General features: G+C 37.1%; 2 long non-coding RNA genes across 3 annotated transcripts; one reads left to right on the forward strand and one right to left on the reverse strand.

The window, feature by feature from the left end:
• Positions 1-1,538: 1,538 nt before the first annotated feature.
• On the reverse strand, positions 1,539-11,877 carry LOC125280733. Of its 2 annotated transcripts, none has more exons than XR_007187710.1 (3): positions 11,093-11,877; positions 9,906-9,972; positions 1,539-1,982 (listed from the first exon to the last, which is right to left on the reverse strand). It is a non-coding gene; the product is annotated as an uncharacterized LOC125280733 (long non-coding RNA). The 2 variants fall into 2 exon arrangements; XR_007187711.1 differs by lacking the exon at positions 1,539-1,982 and adding an exon at positions 9,470-9,583.
• LOC125280734 lies at positions 5,525-12,943 on the forward strand. Its single transcript, XR_007187712.1, has 3 exons — positions 5,525-5,668; positions 8,901-9,043; positions 12,025-12,943. It is a non-coding gene; the product is annotated as an uncharacterized LOC125280734 (long non-coding RNA).
• The last annotated feature ends 13,076 nt before the right edge of the window (positions 12,944-26,019 follow it).

Here is a 26,019-nt window from a genome sequence, read left to right on the forward strand (position 1 = left end):
CTGTCCAAATAGGGCTAAAGAATTCTGAAAAATGTATCACGGTTTCCACAAAAAATATTTAGCACCACAACTGAAAAAAATAAATGTTTCTTGAGCAGCAAATCAGCATATTAAATTGATTTTGATGATCATGTTACACTGAAGACTGGAATGATGCTGAAAATTCAGCTTTGCTGACAGAAATAAATGAAATTATATTAAATGGTACTAAATTTTTAAATTGTAATAATATTTCACAGTATTACTGTATTTTTTAAAACTTTTTTTGTATATTTTTAATCAAATAAATGCAGCCTTGGTGAGCATGACACTTATTTAAAAAAAAACTTACTGACCCCAAACCTTTGAATGATATAGTGTATATTTAACCCTTATAATACTTATAAATTATGGATTTGGGGATCCTCTGCCATTCCTCCTTGCAGATCCTCTCCAGTTCTGTCAGGTTGGATGGTAAACGTTGGTGGACAGCCATTTTTAGGTCTCTCCAGAGATGCCCAATTGGGTTTAAGTCAGGGCTCTGGCTGGGCCATTCAAGAACAGTCACGGAGTTGTTATTTTAGCTGTGTGCTTAGGGTCATTGTCTTGTTGGAAGGTAAACCTTCAGCCCAGTCTGAGGTCCTGAGCACTCTGTAGAAGGTTTTTGTCCAGGATATCCCTGTACTTGGCCGCATTCATCTTTCCCTCGACTGCAACCAGTCGTCCTGTCCCTGCAGCTGAAAAACACCCCCACAGAATGATGCTGCCACCACCATGCTTCACTGTTGGGACTGTATTGGACAGGTGATGAGCAGTGCCTGGTTTTCTCCACACATACCGCTTAGAATTAAGGCCAAAAAGTTCTATCTTGGTCTCATCAGACCAGAGAATCTTATTTCTCACCATCTTGGAGTCCTTCAGGTGTTTTTTGGCAAACTCCATGCGGGCTTTCATGTGTCTTGCACTGAGGAGAGGCTTCCGTCGGGCCACTCTGCCATAAAGCCCCGACTGGTGGAGGGCTGCAGTGATGGTTGACTTTCTACCACTTTCTCTCATCTCCCGACTGCATCTCTGGAGCTCAGCCACAGTGATATTTGGGTTCTTCTTTACCTCTCTCACCAAGGCTCTTCTCCCCTGATAGCTCAGTTTGGCCGGACGGCCAGCTCTAGGAAGGGTTCTGGTCATCCCAAACGTCTTTCATTTAAGGATTATGGAGGCCACTGTGCTCTTAGGAACCTTAAGTGCAGCAGAATTTTTTTTGTAACCTTGACCAGATCTGTGCCTTGCCACAATTCTGTCTCTGAGCTCTTCAGGCAGTTCCTTTGACCTCATGATTCTCATTTGCTCTGACATGCACTGTGAGCTGTAAGGTCTTATATAGAAAGGTGTGTGGCTTTCCTAATCAAGTCCAATCAGTATAATCAAACACAGCTGGACTCAAATGAAGGTGTAGAACCATCTCAAGGATGATCAGAAGAAATGGACAGCACCTGAGTTAAATATATGAGTGTCACAGCAAAGGGACCATGTGATATTTCAGTTACTTAGGACCATGTGATATTTCAGTTTTTCTTTTTTAATAAATCTGCAAAAATGTCAACAATTCTGTGTTTTTCTGTCAAAATGGGGTGCTGTGTGTACATTAATGAGGGAAAAAAATGAAATTAAATGATTTTAACAAATGGCTGCATTATAACAAAGATTGAAAAATTTAAGGGGGTCTGAATACTTTCCGTGTCCAATGTATATGATAATTTGCTATTCCCTTTATGTTGAGCCATGATACTAGCATTTCCATATTTCATTGCATGCATCTGGTGAGGTGAGATTTATGACGTGATGCTGTCTGCTTTTTCATCTCAGTGGCATTTACAGTGCGACCTGTATCTGTGTTGTGATGTCTCTGTGTGTGCTGAGTGGTGAGATAGCCCCTGTAGAGAGCAGCTGTCCCGTGCAGAGATAGAGCCAGTGTGGACATGTACAGTCTGTGGGTGTGCTTTGTGCTGAGGAAAAAAAAAGATAGACAAAACCTCTTCACAGGTCAGCAGGGTCAAGAACATTAGCATGTATACACATGGTTTTGGATACCTGCCCATATGTGAGAGAGTTCATGTAAGGGCAGAAGGTATGAATGAGCTCCCAAACTGATTTATGCTTTGCATAAATGCAGCTGTTTGAATTCTAATTGAGGTTGAGCGAAGGTCAACTTCAGCTTCAGCTTTGAGACAGAGAGAGAAAGACACAGCTGGTTAGTTAGAGAGCGAGTTTGCATATGAGATTTGTTAGCCTGGATGTGGAATTAAATGAGTGTCAGGTTTGTTTTCATGTTTGTATTAGCTTGTAATGTAGCCAGTGCTTCTCATTCAATGTCACTGCTAAATAAAAATTATATATAAAAAAAAAAACTGCTCTTGTTAATACTAATTCAACAAAAAGTCCACTATAAGTGTGCTTAGAGTACACTTTTATGACTATGTTTCTTAACACTCTTAAAGGGTTAGTTCACCCAAAAATGAAAATTCTGTCATTAATTACTCACCCTCATGTTGTTTCACACCCATAAGACCTTTGTTCATCTTCTGAACACAAATTAAGATGTTTTTGGTGAAATCCGAGAGGTATATGACTCCTCAATAGACAGCAATTTAACCACCACTTTCATGTTCCAGAAAGCTACTAAAGTCATCATTAAAATAGTCGACGTGACTGCAGTGGTTCAACCTTAATTTTATGAAGTGACGAGATACTTTTTGTGCCCCAAAACGAAATAAAAATAATGACTTTATTCAACAATATCGTCTTTTTTTTTGTGTACGTCCAGCGCTTCCAGGTTCTACGTCAGAATGCCGGCTCATTATTGGCTGACACTGTTCACATGAGCAGCACGATGCATTCGTGTGATGCTGATGCAGGAGCCGGCCAATAACGAGTCGGCATTCTGACGTAGAACCTGGAAGCGCTGTATCTGGACCTTTCTGGAACTTGAAAGTGGTGGTTAAATTGCTGTCTACTGAGGAGTCAGATACCTCTTGGATTTCATCAAAAATATCTTAATTTGTGTTCCGAAGTTGAACGGAGGTCTTACGGGTGTGGAACGACATGAGGGTGAGTAATGACAGAATTTTCATTTTTGGGTGAACTAACCCTTTAAAGCAGGGATGGACAACTCCGGTCCTGGAGGGCCAGTGTCCAGCAGAGTTTAGCTCCAACCCTAATCAAACACACCTGAACCAGCTAATCAAGGTCTTTAGGATTAGTAGAAAGTTATAGGCAAGTGAGTTTTTATCAGGGATGGAGATAAACTCTGCAGGACACTGGCCCTCCAGGACCGGAGTTGTCCATCCCTGCTTTAAAGGTATGCTTAATGGGAAACATTTAGCTCCTGAGCAAAAGACAGGAGGCAGTGATTGTTTACCACTTCAATGGACATTTCTAATGTGCATCTCTGTTTGTGAAGTGAACATTCTCTTGTAATCACTTCCACATATGAGAGATCTTTCCTGAGCAGCTCAGTGTGCATGCATCAGTACACCATTCCCTTCACACCATGTAAACACAGTTTTAACCAGCCTATCTGCTTTTTAATCCAGCAATAAAGGTTCAGTTCTTGACACAAGTGCTCAATCTTTGCTTACAACACCACTGTGACAGTTTGTCCATATGACCTGTGGTGGAGGACCATTTTTGAGTCTCTATAATGGTCAGGTCAGTTACACTCAAAGTCTAGACAATGAGTTTGCTGTAAATGCTGATACATTGAATACATATGTTCACTATCTGCTGAATGAAATGTCATTCATCACGACACAAATGCTTTCATATAAACAGACCAGAAAATGTTTGAGTCAGGAGCTGCAGATAGAGTGAAGGCTGAGGCTGTAGACAGAGATGGGATGGAGAGGGCTGGTTGGAGTCTTTCTCTCTAATTAGGCTTGTGTGATAAGAAACAGATGTCTATTAATAAACGGATGGTGTGCTTCGTGTTCACTCAAATGCCTGTGTTCCAGGAGCAGTGCAAGGACATAAAAGCATTCCTGCCAATTCCTCCGTGGGACGCCGAGCTCAGCACACAAATGCATGCACACATACTCAATGACCTGAGTTCAGCTAGACCTGTGAACAGCTGGTTTTTGCTTACGGTTCTTACATGTAAACAAGCCCAAACAAAAGGAAGGATCATTTTGAATTTCCACTCAAGTTATAAGCTTCTTGTAGCATATCACTATGAAGCTTTTATAAGTTATGTATTATAAAGATATTCTTATTATCTTAAAGCTAATTAAAATGCTTTATAATACACAGTTAAATTTAACTTTTCATAATTTATTCTATTTAAGATTAAACCTTAAAAAAACGTTAATGCATTACAGCATGTGATAACATAACATTTGGTGTTTAAATTTAACTGCATAACTATGAAGCACTGTAATGCTTTATAATTGTGGTTTTGATTATTTATGAGAACATATATAAGGTTCAAAATTTTGGGGTTGATAAGATTTTTAATGTTTTGGAAAGAAGTCTCTTATGTTCGCCAAGGCTGCATTTGTTTGTTGATAAATATAGTAAAAATATGAATAATAATATGAATATATTTTAAAATTTAATGTATCGCTGCTCCAGTCATATCAATCATCAATCATTATAATATGCTGATTTGCTGAGCAAGAAACATTTCTTATAATTATCAGAGTTGAAAACAGTTATATATTTGTGAAAACTGATTTTTTTTTTTCAGGATTCTTTGATGAATGGAAAGTTTAAAAAAAATCAATATTTTAAATAGAAATCTTTTGTAGCATTAGAATTGTCATTACGGTGGTTGGTTATGATTTCACTTTTTAAACTTTAGTTAGTGTGTAATGTTGCTGTTAGAGCACAAACAACATCTGCAAAGTTACGACGCTCAAAGTTCAATGCAAAGGACGTTATATTTTTAAAAGAATTCTCTGTTTAAGGACTACAACAAATGGCTGGTAGGGACTACAACAAGCTTCTTCCTGGGATGGTGACATCACTAACCCTAATATTTACATAAACCCTGCCCCTGAGAACACACAACAAAAGGGGGTGAGGCCATGTTATTGCGATACAGTAGCACAAATGCAATAGCATGTCATAAAAGCAAGATGACAACATAAGTTATAACCGTAATTAAACTAAACTATACCTGTTCTGTCTTCATGCAGCATATATTCTCTGGCTCTGTAGCAGGGGCGTTTCCTCCGAGTAGGCAAGGGAGGCAGTGCCTCCTCAAAAAAATAGGATGAGAAAATAATCCATATTACATAAAAAAAAAACATATATGACAAATTATGACATTAAAAAGAGCGCAAGTCACGCGTATTTCTCAAGGAACACTGCCCAAACAGCGATACCCGCAGGTAAATACACAGAGGAGTCATGCTTTACAGTCTATGGAGTCATGCCTCCCTTTCCTCTCATAGGAAACCATATAAAACCATCAGACCCCCGGCGTGCGGTGGGTTTTGTGGGGGGTAATTGAGAATGAATGGGGGAAAGTCACGTGAGAGGAGGCAACGTCTCCATCGCGCTATCATTGGATGTAATTGGTTAAGATTGGATATGATTGGTTTGTGCGATAAATCCCGCCTCTCGTTGACGTGCGCGTTCCGCGCGTAGATTTGACTGAACAAATAATGGCGTCAACCGGAAGACTAATTGAAAAGTAAGTAAACAGATCACAGTTAGATATCACCGCTTTATGTCACGTCAAAATCAAACTTGAAATGGACTGAAAACATGATGACTGTGGGGTTTTTTAGTGCAATCAGCTTGGTGAAATTAAATATACAATTCGTGTCTGTGACAGACGGTGTTTACGGAGCATGACTGATGATCCAAAATATCCCAGGTTGAGAAATTAAAAAGAAAAACCGCAATACACAGTTATTATTAGTTATTATTTTGGAATGAATGTAGAAATGCTTAAAACACTAACTTGATGAGGCTGACTTGGGTTTGATAAATAGAACATTACATATTTGGTTTCTTTTATTCTTTTTTTGATGTACTGTAAAGTAATGTTCATTTAAAGGTGCTAAAGAGGATGTTTTGTTTTATACACTTTTGCAATATTACTTGTAACTGTCTTTACTAACTGATAAAAGACTATTTATTAGGTGCACTGAAAGGAATAATATTAATATACATCATCTGTGCACGAGGTATAGCCTTAAAAACATCAGCCAATTGTTTACGCGATCATCGCGTAAACGATTGGCCCTCTGGCTTGTCAATCACTGTCATTACGTTCCTTGTGAAAGATGTGCGCGGATTGGCCCTCTGGCTTGTCAATCACTGCCATGACGTTCCTTGTGCGAGACGTGAGTGGCTGCGCGCTCCAGTAACTTTCCACACTCCACAGGCGCCACATGCAATGTTTTTGTCAGGAGACAGGAGTAACAACTGCAGATTATGAGTTACCTGCGGTGAGTCCGACATAATGAATCCACTAACACGACACAGCGAATGCCGGTGGTAAACACTCGTGTTCCAATACTCGTGCACGAGTTTTGGGAGGCGTTCCCTCGAAATGAGCTGTGAAGGAGGGGGATTGTTCTTACGCATGCGCTCATTTCAAAAACTCACTAACAGTCTTTGGTTTCTCAGTCGACGAAAAGATCCTCTTTAGCATCTTTAACAAGGAAGATGTGTCAACTTTAAGAGTAATGCACATTAATTTGATTAATAAAAACAATGTGCCTCTCATTTCAGAACACCACTGCTCTGTAGGCATCTTATAACATTTCCCACATAAGCGATCATGTCAGAATATGCTAAATGACTTTAAGATAGTTAACTCCACATCAGCTGCATAAATTAAGCAACTAACCATTCAGAAATGTCTTGTTGCATTCTACAAGTTGTCACTTCTTCTTGAGTCTCTCTATCATTGCCTGGCTCCATTTTGAACATAAAAGTCTGAACAGTTTCTGATATTTTAAGTGAGTGTGTAAGGTAATCGGCGCTGCTAAAACAAGCTCTTGAAACTCTGCCCTCTTCTTGGGAGGAGCAGCTTATTTGCATTTAAAGGGACACACACAAAAACTGAGCATTTTTGCTCACACTGTAAAAAATGACCGTGATTTTAACAGTAAAAGACTGTACAAATGCTGCGGTGAAAAATTGTCAATTGGTTTACAGAAAGTTTCCGTACTATATACGGTGAATAACTGTAATAGATCTAACAGTACATTTAATGTAATTTTACAGTAAAAAGTTTTTGGAAGTGAAAAATAACAATTCATTGTAAAATTTACAGTGAAAAACCGTAAATTGACATTCCCACAATTCCCTGCGTGACACTTCACATTTGATATATTTTCGTTGAAATAACTCTGTTTCTATAGTTTTTCTCATTTTTTTCTAATCAGTTATGTACATTAGGGTTTTATGTTACATCTAATGTTGTTAAATTAATGTTTATTGCATTTTTAAAATTTCATGCATGTTACCATGATGGTGTTTAGTGTGTGTGTGAATGACACTGTGTGCACCTTCTATATATTAGTATTGTCCTCCTCAGCTTGTGATGAACTTTGATTCATCATGTGACTCTTATCACCACTGTGTTTGGTGACTGTCAGTGTATTATAAAGGTACAAAACAGATATCAGTACTTCATTAGGTTGGTAAATTAACATTACATCAGTTGATGAAATACATTATTTTACCGTAAATTTAACAGATTTTTTTTTACGTTGCTACTGTATTTTTTTATGGTAAAGTTCTGGCAACCACAGCTGCCGGTTTTTTACCGTAAATTTTACTGGGATTTTTTTTACAGTGCACCCTCAAAAATTTAACATGCTATAAAAAATGATCTGTGGGGTATTTTGAGCTAAAACTTCACATACACACTCTGGGAACATCAGAGACTTATTTCACATCTTGTAAAAGTGGCATTATATGACCCCTTTAAAAAAATCATACGGATCGCAAACTTTTGAACAATTTGAACAACAACTGATTATAAGGTGTATTATAAGGCCACATGAATACCTAATAATGCAATAAGAAGAGTTTTACACTGCCTTGTGGGTATACAAGCATCAAAGATGTTGTGAGTTATTTGAGCTGTTTTTAACCGGCCATGTAAAGCTAGATGAATCACTGTGAGGTATAACCATTTACTTATTGGTAATCTTTGTTCTTTCACATACTATTCTGCATTTACGAGTTCAAGAGGTAACACCAACATTTAAAGGTTAAAAAATGTAGTGAACCAGTGGGGAATGCATCATTCCAGGCCTCGATGCTTCCAGATGTCTCCTGTCTTTTGTTTGGGCTTGTTTACATGTCGAAAGTATTTTGTTTCTTTCCAATCACAACTAATTAAATTGCACTTCCTGTTCCTTCGATCCAGTCAGTTGTGTAGAACAGAACAGTCCCTGCCTAAGGCGCTCTGGCGGCTTATTGTTATGGTGCCTTTTCTTTCTTCCCTGGGAGAAGAAGTTTGTTGACTCCTCCACATGCCTGGAAAAGTCAAATCCTTCTTTTATTTGTGTCTTTCTTTCTTTCTTTCTTTCTTTCTTTCTTTCTTTCTTTCTTTCTTTCTTTCTTTCTTTCTTTCTTTCTTTCTTTCTTTCTTTCTTTCTTTCTTTCAGTACTCACTCACCAGTACTGTGTTCAGCTCAGCTATTTATTTATGGAATAGAAAAATAAAGATAAACCAGTATATTCCATCACTGCTTTCACTAGATTAAAGCCAGAAAGATTAAGCTCTTCAGGCCTTTCTGGGGTTAAAAGGGCATTTGACACCCTCTACACAATGGAAGGAAGTGAAGTATGTTTTTTCACCTTCCCTCAGGCCAGAATCAAACTACACAAATATACAAGTAACCCAGAACCCTCAGAGCTCTCCCTCTCCTTTTCTTTCTGTGTTGTGTGTGCATTAGTGGCCTCCTGGGCCCCTTGCGGTTCCCCCCTGATGCCTGCTGGCACATTGACAGAGGTCAGAATAATAAACAGCATGCTGATGGACCTTGACCTGAGAAAGACCATGCGACTCCAGAGAGCTGAACACTGGAAAATGTGTCAGGTAAATGTGTAATATCTGAATTAACTGATTAAAAGCCAAATATATTATGTAATTTGACTAAATCAGCCTGACTTGTAGTGCTGGATATAAATGTACATTTTCTGGTATGATTATTTTATCTTTATTTGGAATTTCTGTATAGATTCTTACAATGGCAAGATTGATATTTTACTCTGTGACCAACACAATCTTATGGCTGTTTGTAACTATTTCACGTTTTGTCGAATTGGTGGCTTATTCATATGAATTTTTCATACAATCTGCTTATGCCCCAGTGACGGTTCGATTCAGGGTAGGACCTTCATGCTTACTTTTTTTATATATATATATATATATATATATATATATATATATATATATATATATATATATATAAACAATTTTTTTTTGCATGATTCACATTGTATGAATTGAAAAAATACAAAATCGCCACCATATTTACGTTTTCCTGTGAGATTGGATTGTTATGCCAGTGTAATAATAGGGTGCTGGTAGGCTAACCCGGAAGTTAGCATCACTCTGGTTCCTTCGACAAAAACCCTGTAGGATTTTTCAGAAAATACGTTCTGTGACTACAAAGTTTAGACAAAAGTTTATGATTCTTTTGTTCATCCTGGTAATCTTCACAAATTAACACAGCTTTTATGACTTTTGAAGCCTAAATACAATCGGCAGAAGTAAAAAGCTAAACATAAGCTATAAATAAACTACACCGCGGTTGCATGACTTCAACGTCACCATCGCTAATCTTCCAATAACTCTTTCAGCCTTTATTTAAAAACATTTTCACTGAAAGTTTGAGTTAAAAATAGTTAACAATAGCGTGATTATAAACACAACCAGACTGTGTAAATGAGTTTACCTGTTCGGCTGAAGATCTTAAATGTCCTTGACAAACTCTGTCCCATTTGCCCCTTGTTAACAACCACCTATTTCCAATACAAGATTGAAAATTGAAATTGTTTTAAGACCTTATTCCAGACATTTAACCAAAAACCATTCAAAAAACCCATTGACTTTTGGACAATGGAACCGTAACAGCTGGAACAGTGCTAAAATGCTAACTCGTTTCCGGGTTTTGGCCTATAAAAATATGCCATCCCTGCAGCCTAAAAGAGTACATGTGCTGTCTATAAGAGTACATGGGATAAACATACAGCACAGTTAGTGTAGTCCAATTCATGAGCAAATGACTCTTAAAGGTCCCGTTCTTCGTGATCCCATGTTTCAAACTTTAGTTAGTGTGTGATGTTGTTGTTAGAGTATAAATAAAATCTGTAAAATTTTAAAGCTCAAAGTTCAATGCCAAGCGAGATATTTTATTTAACAGAAGTCGCCTACATCGAACGGCCAGTTTGGACTACATCCCTCTACTTCCTTCTTTAATGACATCACTAAAACAGTTCTTTGACTAACCTCCGCCCACAGGAATACACAAGAGTTGCGTTTGTAGAGTGTGTTTGTCACCATGTCGTCGAAACGCTGTTATTTTCATCCCGCAGTCCAATCACCGGGTCTGATTCCGGCTCAAATTGATAGGGTAAAATTAAAGACATGTTTACAATAACACTGAGCGCATGCATCTCCACGTTATGGTAAGAGGCGTGACTTTTCCGGGCAAGGTTCGCTAAGCTGCTGTCGAATCACAACACAGGAACCGCTGGCACAATCAGAACTCGTTCCGTATTTCTGAAGGAGGGACTTCATAGAACAAGGAAGTTATCAGCCCGTTTTTATGACAGTGGAAACAGCGGTATACAGATAAGTAAATTATGTGAAAAATACTGTGTTTTTTTACACGCGAAACATGAACACATGTTATATTGCACACTATAAACACAATCAAAGCTTCAAAAAAACACAAAAAACGGGACCTTTAAATCGGTTCTTTTCAGTGAATCACAAGCACATAACTCAACCAATGTATGACTAAATGAGCCGATCCTTGTCACAAACTTTCTATTCTCTTTCTATGCTCTTTTAATAGAACTGCATTAAAAAAATAATAATAATGAATTATAATTCTATAATGTACTAAGGTTCTCTTACCTTTGTCAATTCAAAACAATATCGGAACTTAATCAAATCTATAGTGAAAGCAATTTGTAAGGGTTAGATCAGGTAGAAAAAAACGCCAAACCAAATGGAAAAGCTAGCCTCGAGAGAAAAAGATAAAAGAAAAGGTGAAAAATAGAAATGAAATGTACAGCCGAGGAAGAAAAGGACTGAGGTGGCAAAAATCCATCTAACATCCCACCAGAAAAGCTTGAAAAATGGAGCGAGTGAAAGAAAGCGAGTGAAAGAAAGAGAATGAAAGAGGGACTCAATTCCAAGCCCACACATAATTGGCCAGCGGAGAGAGGGTGGAAAGAAAAGAGTGAGTGTGTGAGTGAAGGAGAGAGGCAGGGAATGTCATGCATGAGTTACCTGCCAAGCTTTAGGGGAATGAGCAGTTTAAGTGGCATATGAATCCAGCCTGACTGATATCGCTGTACGCTTTCATTCTCTAGTGCTGCTGGAAGGATTTGAGACAGTCGGCTTTGCGCTGTTTACCTTTGAAGTTATTTCCTATCGCCTCAATGTTCCCCTGCCTAATAAAGGCAACAAGCCCATAAGATAAATAATCTTATTATATATAGTATTAAAATATGAATACAAATTACACATGCTAATAGGTTCTTACTCTGTGCTGTCAACATGTCTTGCTGTGCAATATTCAAACATTTCTATTATGCTTTGTTCTGCCTCCAGACTCTAATTTTTGGCAAGAGACCTGCGTCCATTTCATCATTGATGACTGTTTTTGGCTCAGGGTTCAGTTAAAGATTTGTGGCATATATTTAGTATGAAAATAGATTTAGAGAGCCATTCAAAAAACTACAGATTAATCTGGCTTGCTGTTATGGACACATTTGGCTGGAGTATGTGGCTTTATGGGAGTCCCTATTAACGGCTGGCTCAACACCCTTCAATCATGCTAGGCCAAGACCACGGGCCTGGAGAAAACACTGTCTGGAGCTGCAGAGAACCGCTGAGAGAGTGCTGATAGCTGAACTGAACAGCGGCTACCAGTCAGCCTAGTAGAGAGAGCGAGAGTTGTGGCTCCAGTTGGTGTGTTTTATCTGAGTAATTAGCTGTAATCAGTCCTCTCAGCTCTCTGGGTGTTCCAGAGCCCCATTTTCACACGCTGACACACACACACACACAGGCACAGCAAATATGGAGCTAACACTATTCTGACATGCAATTACTTCACAGAATTTCACAATTGTCTTCATTGCACCAGACCTTTTATGAAATATTTTTATGAAATATATGGCTAGTGACAATACAAAAAAATATGAAAGGGCAACCTTTTGTAGTTAATGACTAGGAATATACTGTACAAACATGAACAATCTTAAAAGGATATCAATGAAATCAGAGAGATTTCTGTCCATCCATTAGAAAATGATGCTTCAAAACATTCTGTAAACTAAACAAAACAAGAAATCTGTATGAATCAAGCGGTTTAATCAAAGTCTTCTGAAGAGACGTGACGGCTTTATATGATGAACAGATTTAACATTTTATTCACATTGAGCACTCAGATGTAGTAAATGGAAGCTCAAGTGTTAAAAAAAAATCTTTTGTGTTTCGAAGATAAACGAAAGTCTTATGAGTTTAGATGAGTAATTGCTTATTCAGTCATAAATTACAGAATTTTCATTTCTGGGTGAATTAACACAACATAAAAATGTATTCTTAAGTTAATAAATTATAGTTTTTAGGCAATTGCTTGTTACTTTGTGTATTTCTGCTCCACCAATGAAAATTCAAAACGAAGTCAAACAGTAGCAACACAGTAGTGTTTTCATTCAGTGTTTCTGAACGAATCGCTTAACTGAATGATTCTGAGCATGAATGTTCCTGAATGAATTGCCTGACTGAATAATTCTGAGCAAAACACAGTAGTAGTGTTTTGTTCCTGAATGAATCAGTTTTTTCTGAACAAATCGGTTGATCGAATGATTCAATGACTCAGTCATAAAGAGTCATTTGTTTCATTCCTGTGTGAATCAACATTTTTTTTTTTTTTTTACAAAATGGTTGACTGGTTCACTCATTAAAACAGTCGCTTGTCACTACCTACTGGTGTAATGATGGCACCTGCAGGAAGAGCTAAGGAAACATTCTTTTTGTGACTGTCAACTAAAACTATTTCAGAAAATTAAAAAGCAAACTTTTTTATAGTTAAAGGTTTTACAATCGCTAAGACCCATTTCACAATACTTATATCACTTTTTCAAATGCATTTATTATTAATAAATGATCCACAGGTTATCTCACATAGACTGCTGTTTTGCTGACTGTGTGAAGAGAGGAATCTGTATTGAGAAATTGGTCCTAATGATTGCAAAAAAAAAAAAAAAATGTACTGACTATGCTCATATATTCTAGCATTCTAATAAATAGTAAATAATAGTTTTTAGCTAATGTGAAACAACAAAATAGTGTTGAAAGTTTATGAAATGCCTGAAATGTTCAAAAAGCGGACCCATTTTGCTTTCATCTTTAACTGATAAATTCCCTCCTGCTTGTTTGGATCCCTTTAAGGAGCTGCTTGTTTGTATGTTCCTGTCTTAATATAAAAGTCTATCCTCTCTCTCATAAAGTGTGTGTGTGCGTGTGAGCCTGTTCCCTCATATGTTTGGCACATGTTGGCTCAGTCTCTCTGTAATGGCTGGTATCCCTCACAGCAGTTACTTTGCCTCCCCTACTGACCTACACACACACATGTGCACACACACACACACACACACACACACACACGCACGCACGCACGCACGCACGCATGCGCGCACGCACACACACACACACACACACACACACACACACACACACACACACACACACACACACACACACACACACCAGACCTGATTAGAGGGGTTAAACTGCATTAGAGCACAATAAACAGTCTAACATATTCTCAACTCAAACAGCTGTTGAATCACAGCAACAAAGAACCTCAACAGGAACATTAACCCAATTCAACAAATTAAATAAATGTGGTATTTCAAGAATTTAGCAACACCATATTTGATCTAAACAAACACTATTAAGTATTTCCCAACAACAGACTCCACTTTAAATAAACCTGTTGCCCATTTGACTGTCTGTGTTCAGTTTCTCAGAAGCTTGGGTTGTGTCAGGTAATGTATGTCTGCCTGCTTTAGTGCACATTATAAGATATAAATCTGAGCTGATTCTCTGTACAGAGCTGCATGTTTACCTGCCATATGTTATTGAGGTTATATTTAGGTTTTATTTCTATTAATGTTACATATTCCCAACATTTATGCAAATGACAGTACTGTTGCCAGGAAAGTTGTGAAAAATCAAGCAAGTTTACCATTCGGACAACAAAAATATTTTATTAATTAGTAACACATTTAACAACTTCAATCAGTCATTAACATTTTTAATTGTTAGTCCTATATTAATAAAGTTTAAGTTTTGTACGAGTAGTTTTAAAATGGGAATTAATTATTTGATGTGCACAGCTGATCAGAGAGCATAGCTACTGTCTGCATGTATCGTGTGTTCAATGTGAGAATGCATGTGTCCCCTGTCTCCCAAACCTCTGTGCATCTGTGTGTGTGTGTGTGTTTGTGAATGGGCCATGACTCACATGTCAGGGGCCCAGTGTCTGTCTGCTGCCAGCTCTGCATATTTTCAGAGTCAAAATGTGAAAATGTCTGAAACTCAGCCCACCCCTGTGCATATATATGTGTGTGAGTGATGGGCCTTGCCCAGTATGGTTTAAATAGACACAGGAGACTAGCCAAAGCAGACAACTGAACAACTGTGAAAAGGCAAGGCACTGTGGCAAGTGACTGAGAGCAGTTTCAAACTTATATAGTAGTGCTGCCAATCAATAAAAAATAAATACAATTTAAAAAAACCTATAAAATGGTGTAATGTATTTTTTATATCGTAATAAATAATTTCAGATTGATTCTCCAAATGAATGTAAAGACAACATGAAGACAGTATACTTTAAATATTTTTTTAATGCCGTCTTTTTATTGAGTACTATGAATGAATGCCAGCTGTGACAATCAGTTCAGGAACAACCTCTGTGGTTGTGTCGAGGCAGACAGGCAGCTCAAGAATGACCTCCATGGTCTTTTCCGGACAGAAAGGTAACTCGGGGACTGGAACCGGCACATGGAAGAGCTCTGGGGCAGGATAGGGCTCATGGTCTAAAACAGGCTCTGGAGCTGACTCCTGAGCTGAAGACCAAACACACAAAATGGCTATCGTCATAACGGGGAGTGCAATCGACAGTGGGACCACCTCTGAGACCCCCATATTTGCTACCACTGCAGAGATGACAGCTGCTTGCACCAACATCAGCGGTGTGTCCTTCAAACAGAAAGCCAGTCTCCAATGCATAGGGACTGCCTTGGTAGCTTCAGATGCAACTTTCATGACAGCCAGAAACACTGACGTAGCGTCAATGACGGCTGGAGGTATGGCGTCCATGTTCGCTGAAGACTCTGGCATGGCGGCCATGTAGTGGACAGGCTCTGGTATCGGGACCACGGGACTGGAAGGCGCTGAAAGCACAGGACTAGCAACCATTAGAACTCGACATGCTGGTGACCGTGGTGGGCTGATTTCTGTGGCCATCAGAGCTTGATGCATGGAGCCTTGAGGACCATCACCGAAAAGTTTGGTTTGGTAATAATCATTCATCGAGTCCATAACAAAAGAAATCAATGAGAACATAGTCTGGGAGGTCAGAGAAATTTGCAATGTCTTGGATGTGGTCCTCGAGAGGTCGATTACCTTGACGCAGGCAGTTGATTCTTACTGCAGGATCCATATATGGCAAAGTCTTTTGTCATGAAACTGCTCGGAGACGCAAAGGTTGAGGTTCACAGGCAAACAGGGAAATCCAAGAGAGACAGGCAAACAGGGTAAATCCAAAAGAAAGGCAAAAAGGGTCAGAACCAAAGAACAGGAACCCAAATGAACTCTCAGAAATGCAATGCTGACACATACAAGACTTCACAGAGAATGAAAACCAGGCTCATATAGAGTTAATAAGGCTAATGAGCAACAGCTGAATTCGTTAAGTGCTGATGAGTCATAGCAAAGGATTATGGGGAATGTAATCCATGACTGAATATCGGAGGTCTTGGGATGAGTGCCCTCTGGTGGCTGTCCTCGGCACCCCAGACTGTGACACCCGGTCAAGCCATGGTTCAGATTTTACTTGCCCAGCCAAAATTTTCACTGGCCTTGTATCCACACAAAAAAAGCTATTTTCTTTTCTATTTTTGGACCCATGCATGTAACCTTGTATTTTAAAGGGGACCTATAATGTCCCTTGTATATTACAAGATGTAATATAAGTCACTGGTGTTCCCAGAATGTATCTGTGAAGTTTCAGCTCAAAATACCCCACAGATCATTTATTATAGCTTGTCAAATTTGCCCCTATATCCATATGGGTGTCTACCCCATATGGGTGTGAGCAAAAACACATCATTTTGCTCCTGGCTTCCTTTCCAGAAGAGGGAGGAGCTTTAACAGCTCGCGCTTCAGTTGCTCAACAACAACAAAGCTGGAGAATCTCACACAGCCAAAATGACGATTGTCAGTATCGTTGTTCAGCTTTACATTTTTCAAACACTGATGGAGAGACTCAAGAAGAAGTTACAACTTATAGAATGCATCTGGACGTTTCTGAATGGTTAGTGGATACATTTATAAAACAAGAATAACAAAAATAGACATATATATTAAATTATAAAATAATTTAATAAAATAAAGAACAAATAGGCAAATTAAAAGTGATAAATACAATAGAATAAAGATACAAATGAAATAAACAGTGCTTTAAGATTTTCAGGTAAGTCTAACAGTAGTATACAGGTACAGAAATACTACAGAAATTGAATGAAGTAGTTAAATGTAAAATAACACTACATAGTCTTCACTGTATAAACTAAATAATCCTCATTAAAGCTACAAAAGTAATTCAGTCAATAGCAATAAGCGATTTTCTATTTTTCTTTGATTTGAGATGGCATTTTTAAGCACTTGAATGAATGATTGGCTGATCATAGGATAGCTGACCCATCCTCGGTCACTTGCTCTCCCTCGCTTTGCGGTGCTGGTAAGCAAATCCCAGATCCCAGCTAAAGGAGGCCAAAAAATGGATGCTGCGTTAATTGTGTTAAATATGTTTAATGCGTGAAGCAGAAGATATTAATAAGAAATATGAAGATAACTTAGGTATTTCATTACAGTTACATTTTAAATGGGTGGTAATCAAATTACAGTTACATCCGAAAAGTATTTTAGATTGCCAAAGTGATTACTTTGAATTGTAATGTCATTTATTTAATTTAAACATTAATGCAATTTGTAACAGGCAATTCAGGTAAACAGCAATTGGTGATTCTCTGACTCTGACACTGCAAAAGCATCCTAAGCTACAGTTCTGCAAATTTGCCCTCGAATCTTAATTGTCTGTTGTTACCTGAATGATCCACGACTGTTTTCATGTTTGGTGATAGTTTATGAGTCCCTTGTTTGTCCTGAACAGTTAAACTGCATGCTGTTCTTCAGAAAAAAATCCTCCAGGTCTTGCACATTCTCAGGTTTTCCAGCATCTTCTGCATGTTTGACACCTTTCCAACAATGACTGTATGATTTTGAGATCCATCTTTTCACACTTAAGGACAATTTAGTGACTCAAACATTTACTGATGCTCAAGAAGAACAAGAAGAACAATGCATTAAGAGCAGGGGGTGTAAACTTTGAACAGGATGATAATGAATTTTGTTTAAAGATATTTTTTTTATTTAGTACTGCCCTTCAGAAGCTTAAAACTTCCATGTTTCCCAAGACAAAATAGTAACAATTTACCCTGTTCATGCAATTCAAAAAGTTTACACACCACAACTCTTAAAGGGTTAGTTCACCCAAAAATGAAAATTCTGTCTTTAATTACTCACCCTCATGTCGTTCCACACCCGTAAGATCTTCGGAACACAATTTAAGATATTTTTGTTAAAATCTGATGGCCCGTGAGGCCTGCATTAAGAGCAAGTTAACTTTCAAACGCTCAGAAAGGTACTAAAAACATATTTATAACAGTTCATGTGACTACAATGGTTCCTTAATGTTATGAAATGACAAGAATACTTTTTGTGCGCCAAAAAAAAAAAAATAAATAAATAACGACTGTATTCAACAATATCTAGCACTCGTCGCTGAACTAAACACTGCTTCATGAAGCTTCGAAGCTTTACGATTCTTTTGTTTCGAATCAGTGGTTCGGAGCATGTATCAAACAATCTCAAAGTCACGTGATTTCAGTAAACAAGGTTTCATAACGTTATAATTGTTTTGAAATTTCAATGTTTCACGTGACTTTGGCAGTGCTCCGAACCACTGTTTTTCGAAACAAAAGATTCGAAACAGTGGGCATTTGTAAGCTAACTTGCTCTCAATGGAGGCCTCATGAGCCATCAGATTTTATCAAAAATATCTTAATTTGTGTTCCGAAGATGAACGAAGGTCTTACGGGTGTGGAACAACATGAGGGTGAGTAATTAAAGACAGAATTTTCATTTTTGGGTGAACTAACCTATTAAAGCATTGTGTTGCATCAATTTTAAAAATGCAGAATATTTTAAAATATTTCTACAGTGTGAGAAATAGCATTTCAAATTCCTAAAGGTCATTCATGGGAAATCATTTGTGAGTTTAAACAGCTGCAGTGTGCAAAGCTTTTGGTAATCATTTCTGTCCTTAGTGTCTAAATGTTCTTTTAGTTACTGGAAAAAAATTCATACATACATATAAATACATAATTTCATAACCAGCGTAAATTAAATGCAGGTGCAGAATTTGCTCCAGAAATGCTTCCTGTAAAACAGTGATTCTGTTTTGACATTCTGAGGTAAATTTTCATTTCAGCTCACATCTCAGCGTGCATATTGGCCATCTGTCTGTTTCCCTCACAATTACCTCTCACATTCTGTTTTGATGGAAAACCGGTGCTCTTTCCTTCTCTTTACCATCAGTTACCACTGATTCAACCTCTTCCTTCTCTTCTTGCCCTCTACCCCTCCTCCCCACTTCCTCTGGTTTGATGTTAGGCGCCCAACATTCCAGCATTCAGACAGGATACCCCACATCCTGCATAAAGAAAAAGTAGAGCAACTTAGGATCTGCTTCTAGAATGAGGAGGCTTGTATTGAGTTGGAAAAGAACATGTTCACATGGTCTGGGTATTAATACAACATCCATCACGGTGTATTGATCATGAGAACAACATTTATATGTACTGTATGTACTGTATGTATGTCCACTGAAACCATCTTGGAAATTTAGTTTTGCTACTTTTCAAATGACTTTCATGTAAGGATTTCATTGTTTTACCCTTGCAAAGTTTTAAATCTTTCATCTTAAAAATACAACTTGCATTACATCTTTAAAATTATGATAAATGAAACAATGATTGAAAGAAACATAAACCCTCTTATCATTTATTCTCATCATTCACCTCTCATATTTATGTCAACTTTTTACACAAAGTCCCTCAGTTGTAGCATCATTCCACCACAAGTAACCATAAATAAAGTTTGATCAAACTTGAAAGTTTGTCTGCTTGGTTACCAAAAGTGTGTGTGTGTGTGTATGAGAGAGAGAGAGAGAGAGAGAGAAAGAGAGAGAGAGAGAGAGAGAGAGACTGGTCTAGGTCCAGTCTACAGTATCTCCTCACTGATAAACAGATGCACAGAGGGAATTCAGCCTTTCTTCCAATCTGTATGTGTCTGTACTCTTCAAGCTCTCTCACTTTACACTTTGATCTACATTTCAGCATGATGAAAATCTGCCTCGTTCCTTTCATCTTGTGCCTTCATCTTTCACATCCTCAATTTGTATCAAAGACAGGTTGGGTGGGTTTTATTTTGTGCATTTGGCAGAAGTGGTTGTTGAAGGAAAGGATGGCCCACTTTTTTGCTCCTTTATATTGTCAGAATGATAATAGAAAAAAAGATAAATAATTATTACGGATACTATATTTTCTTTCTATATCGATTATAATATCTTTCTATATCTATATCGATTATAAATTCCCACAAACAGTACCAAAGTCCAAAAGTTCAAAAGTTTGCAGTTGGTATGATTTTTTTTTTAAAGAAATGAATCATTTTATTTAGTAAGGATGCACACTGATCAAAAGTGACTAATTTTTCAAAAGATTTATATTTCAAACAAATGCTGTTCTTTTGAACTTTCTATTCATCAAATAATGTATCACAGTCAAAAAAACAAAACAAACAATTAAACAAAAAAAAAAAAAAAAAAGTTTTGAACAGTTGAATTTATCTTGAGCAACAGATCAGCATATAGACCAATTTGGTGTTTGCAAACAGCGATGACGTTTTTTATGGGCGGAGCCTACCTGGTTGCAGAAAATGACAGTTGAGCAGTAGCAGTCTATGGAACCCACGAAATAAAAGAATTAAAAAAAGTTAATTTTGAGTTTATATCTCACAATTCTGACTTTTATTTCTCGCAAACCTGAGTTTATATCTCACATTTCTTACAAAGAAAAACAGAATTGTGAGATATGCTCGTTATCCTGTAACTCGTTATACTCGTTTTCTGAATTGCAATTTATCCCGCAATTCTGACTTTTTTCCCCTCAGAATTGTGAAATAAACTCACAATTGCGATTTATAATGGCCGAACTGGGAGTCATAAACACGCAAATGCAAGAAAAAAAGTCAGAATTGTGAAATAAAAATTTTATAGACTATGTTTAAAAGTTATCTATGTAAAATGTTATAGGTTTAAATATTATTTCATGCTGTAACTGCTATGTATGTATGTCCTCTGAACTGTATATGTGAATATTATGTAGACTTACTGTTTACATCAAATTCCTGCTTTAATAGTAGACTAATCCTTGCAGGTGTCATCAGTCCAGTCTGTGAAACGTCTTCGTTTAGCTTCAAAGGACGTTTTCAACGATGGTTTTCTTTAAAAATGAAGACTATATTTTTTTTGCATTCCAATTCCAACATCCAGAGGCACAACAAAACGTTTTTCTCTTATTCTGTGGATTTTGCACATTTTCCTCCAATTGCTACCGCTATTTTTCTGCAACCACTATGCGCGCGCAGCCAGTGGCGCCCCCAGACAATTTTAATAGGGGTGGCCAGACGAGGCCACAGCAATTCTTGGGGTGGCAAAAAAAAAAAAAAAAAAAAAAAAAAAAAAAAAAAAATATATATATATATATATATATATATATATGTGTGTGTGTGTGTGTGTGTGTGTGTATATATACATATACATACATGCAAAATCAATTGGTAGTTATTAATAGAATAATGAGGACACAAACCTATACTTTACTTTATTTGCATACACATACCTACACCGTTTTAGTCCAAAAGTGTGCACATTTGTAGAAATACACATTTACCTGAGATTGCATTATGGTTTCATAATTACCGAGGTCATAAAATATAGTTTGCTAGGGGGGTTCGGGGGCATGCTCCCCCGAGAAAATTTAGATTTATCTGGTGTACATATGTGCATTTTTAAGACGTTTTAAGGCCAACAAATTGGATAACAATAGCTTTAAAACCATGTCAACAAATACATGCATTCACAGTTTTGAGGCAGCTTTAATCGCATGTGTGGTAATTTCATGACTTAACTTACAACAGAGCAATGACGGTCATTGCTCGTATTCTTTTGGGCTTTATTTAAGCTATAATAAAGTAATTATGCAGCGCGCGCCGGCACATTTGCGCATGCAATTCTTGAGTGCGCGCCGCGAGCACAGAATAACGGCTGATTGGACCTGTTCATTTTTCTTAATTTTACTGACATAGTCTGACAATATCTCATCTGACCGCAGTTCACTGTTGTTCAACTGAAGCTCCCTCGTCGTCACTTGTAACCTATCTTTTCCAATTTTCATTGATTCAACTTATTCGTTCAAAAAGCTGATTCATTCAGTAAACAGTGCTATTTGTTGCTCAGGGACGCAATACAATGCTCTGGATTTGATCTGAACTATATTCATTGGCGAAATTGTGCAGAAACAGGCAATGATGTCTAAAATGTAAACATGAATAAAATTTATATAACATTTGTTATGCTGATATCTGGAGAAAAACGGCACTCTTCATGTGATATTTATTAACACAGTGAAAGCGTGCACTCTAAATGCGCACCGACACTAGTCTAATCTACAAGACAACATCACATACAGGGATGTCAGATCGATTGTGCATCGTTAAACAACAATTATGATAAAATCGTAGACTAAATATATCGCACACCCCTACCCTACCCTCTTCACAGTATAAATAACATTTGAAATTCAGGTCTGTAGACATTACTATTTAGACTCTTGGTGGCAGTAAAACAGCTACTCTGGTGGCGTCAGTCAATCTATCTTTTTTGGTGGCATTTTATTTTCTTTCACTTCATGAACTTGTGAATTTACATTATGCATTTAAATTAATAGTACCCAATGCAAAATTATACTGGGGTGGCCACAGGGGTGGCCAGAGTTTATGCAGGGGTGGCCGTGGCCACCCCTGGCCACCCCTTGGGGGCGCCCCTGCGTGCAGCTGCAAGTGACGTAATTGTGACGTCTGCTCCAAAGAGGTCTATTGATTTCTGAAGGATCATGTGACCTCAAGCCTGTAGTAATGATGCTGAAAATTCAGCTTTGCCAACACAGGAATAAATTACATTTACAAATAGATTCTAAATTGTAATAATATCTCACCGCATTACTGTTTTACTGTATGTTTAATCAAATATACAGTCAAACCAAAAATTATTGAGAAACTAGATATAATTTTTTATATTTTTTTTACTACTGGGTGCACTATAGTTCATTTATGTAAGTGAGGATAGCAAAATAAAGTAAACTGTGACATATTATACCCCAAAATTCTTCATACAGTGGACTACCAGTAAAATTCATAAAGAATTGGGACCAAAAATTATTCAGAAACTTTGATCTGACCAAGTTTTGCTTAAATTTTATCTGACATAATGGTACAGAGAAAACAATATAAATATTTACAGAGTGTGTTCAAGTAATTTAAAATTAAGATTATTTCTTGTCATCTTGTCATATTTTATTACAATTTTTTTAAACTATAGTGAATAAACTTGTAATAATAAATGAAATGTACAAGGTGTCTGAATAAATTTTGGTTTGACTATATGTTATTCCAAATAAAATAAATGTCATCATTATCTTTAATGAAAAAATAATATCTTTCTTTTACTCTAAATACCCAGGCTCAGTTCTGAGTAGTAACTTGACTACATGTAATCTGGATTATTTAATCAGATTCCAAAAATTAAGTACTTTATTATATTACTTTTAAAATACTCAGGCTACAGTTTGGCTACAGTTAATTTTTTTATTGATTACATGATTACATGTTATTTTCACAATGGCAGTAAATTATTTAAATTCATTGATATAGTAATATAGTTTTGTGTCAATTGTCATATTCAAATCAATGTGATAAACAAGTTAGGTCAAAAGTAATCTAAAATAAACCAAGTAGTAGACTATATTACCTTAAATGTGTAATACGTTACTAACATATAACATTTTTGTCATGTAATTTGGAATCAGTAACCTACTACAATTTGATACCCAGCACTAAGGCTGCACAGGCTATTAGAAAATGTTAATTTGGCATTGTGTAACTAACTCACATTTAGGTCTGGCTCCATTGTGGTATGAAACACCCTGTTTTAGGTTGAATACTTTGATTACCGAAGTTAATCCCATTCATTCAGCAATAGTGTCAGGTTATGCTGTGGTGATATTGTGTTAATTTGGCATGCTGGGACATTCAAATGGTAAATATGTTTCTGCTAAAATTGTTCCCGTTACATTAAACAGATGTTGTATGTTTAACCTATTTAGAATGAATCAATAAAATAAAATAAACAGTAGTTCTCTGTGGGTTAATCTCTCTCACTCACTCTCTTTCTGGTCTCCTGACAATCTCCATCATTTATGTGTGCCGCTCAGTAGATTTTACCCTCTGAAAGTAATTCTCAGCTATAAAACTCTCTATGATGTGCTGGACTGAAAGCTGCCTCACTGTACTGCCAACTGTGCCTGAAACACAGATTAAAATCACTGTTTGACAAATATTTCCATCATAATGTGGCAAAGGAAGCAATAATGGCTTTTCTTTGAAGTCTTGCCATACAGGACAGAAAAGGGTTGTTTGGTTGGTACCGAACTGGCTGAATTCACAGAATACTCCCCTAAAGTGCCGAGCACATACTCACACAGTGCTTAAAAGCTGTGCTAATGCCAACCGCTGGGTGTATAAATGTCTCTCAATACTGTACAAATAGTGAAACAGGCAGGCAGCGACTGTAAATTTTCTTGCTTCTGTGCCTGAACCATTCAGACAGAAAGGCTCAGCATCATTTCCTCAACCCCATATCCACCAGTCCAGATGATGGGAAAAATGTCATAACTTACTTTCCTTTCCACAAGAACATAAAAATGTTTACAATGAGGTTGACAAAAAGTGTAGTTAGTAATGTAATCTATTACATTACACATTTAAGGTAATATAATCTGACTACTTTTTGATAAATTTTAGATTACTTTTGACCCAACTTGTTTATCTCGTTGATTTGAATAATCTTGTACCATATTGCTATAAATACAAAGAGAAAGAAAATATATTTCATTCTTTGTTATGAACAGTATGAAGTGCATTATAGGGCTGTGAATCTTTGGGTAGACAGCGATTCAATTTGATTCCCGATTCATAGGTGTTCGATTTGATTCAAGAGCGATTTTTGCAAATTCAGAACGATTCGATTCGAGACGATTCACATTAAAATTTGATGCGATTCGATTAATTCGATTCGATTCTGCATTTTAATATGCATTTATAAGGATAATGAAATGCTTCCCTCAACGTGTCTTAGTCAGGGTGCCTGACACAGCGGACTTCAGGAGGTTAGAGAGTAAGGGCAAAAACAAACAAACAAAAAAAAACTTTTGTCCATGTTAGTTCATGTTAGTTCTCAATGATGCTACATAACTTTATTTGAACAGCCTATAAAAAATGGCATTTGTGGAAATTTACATAAGCCAAAACTTTAAAAGGCTTTAAAAGTATTGTTAGGCCTAGTTCATGTTAACAATAGTTTAGGATAGTGTTAATGGCTACACAATCTTATTAAAATGTTCCAGGTACATTAAACATAGCCTAGGCTACTAATGCTTACATGGAGAGACTAACATGCACTTTCCCAACTAATCTTAAACTAACTTTTCTTCACGGAATTGTTATAAAAGCCCTCTTTGTTCTCTTTACACGCCCTTTTTCAGCGCTGAGCTCGTTGTCTTTTGACTTCCGGTTTGTATTTCCACAGCGATCTTACGTATTTATGAATATACTGCTCATTTTAAAATCTTCCCGGTCTATTGTCATTTGTTAAGACATCTGCTTTAAACATAACAATGCTCATGATAACTTTCATTAACTCTACAACAGGTAAATCCACTTCACCAGCTAATTATTCTTCAACAACGATGCCATAGAAATATACAAGGCTACCGCAAAAACGGTTCAAAGACAATATTCTAAAGATGGCGGTGCGCTTGTTTCTCTGGTAAATAAGGTCCATAGGTCTATACGGAGCATTTTCCTTATGGTGATTCTGAAAGAAAACGCGCTGGGTTTCTACTGTTGCTATAGTAACGAACGCAACGTTAACGCGCATCTGATTGATAAACCGCGCGCTCTTATGTCACTGTTGTTAATGGTGTAGTTATTTCAGCAGTTTCCTTCTCACATTCAGTTTAATGACATCAAGTTCATAATTTCATTTATCATTCATTGAACTGTGCGTATGCATTTAGACACTT

The sequence above is a fragment of the Megalobrama amblycephala genome, linkage group LG12 (assembly GCF_018812025.1).
Source record: "Megalobrama amblycephala isolate DHTTF-2021 linkage group LG12, ASM1881202v1, whole genome shotgun sequence".
NCBI lineage: Eukaryota > Metazoa > Chordata > Actinopteri > Cypriniformes > Xenocyprididae > Megalobrama > Megalobrama amblycephala.